The sequence below is a fragment of the Otolemur garnettii genome, unplaced genomic scaffold (assembly GCF_000181295.1).
Source record: "Otolemur garnettii isolate 467f Iridium unplaced genomic scaffold, OtoGar3 scaffold00048, whole genome shotgun sequence".
NCBI classification, from domain to species: Eukaryota; Metazoa; Chordata; class Mammalia; order Primates; family Galagidae; genus Otolemur; species Otolemur garnettii.
Window position 1 is genome coordinate 13,560,230 of NW_003852443.1, and position 362 is coordinate 13,560,591.

The following is a 362-nucleotide window of genomic DNA, read 5'->3' on the forward strand; positions in this document are numbered from 1 at the left end:
GCCCCCTCCATCCCTTCCCCCCACCCAGAGGTCTGGAATACTGTGGTCCACAGGTGCTCTGCATGTGGTCAGGTGGCAAGCTTTGCCCCGCCTTGGGGCACGCTGTCTGATCCCTCCTTCTTTTCTCCACTCTCACTGTGCTGCTAATTCTGCTGGTAACTGCAGTTATTTCTGCTGCTTATTTACTGCCTTCAGCTGGAACTGCGCCAGGCCCTGTAACATTTACTGCTCTGCGCTGGGAAGTCACTTCCCAGGGTCCTTCTTCTTTATGGCAGTCTGAAGTACAAATTCAACTCCCTTGGTGTACTACTGTTGATGGAACCATAGCAGTTTCTTACACTGAGTGATTTTATAGTTCCCAA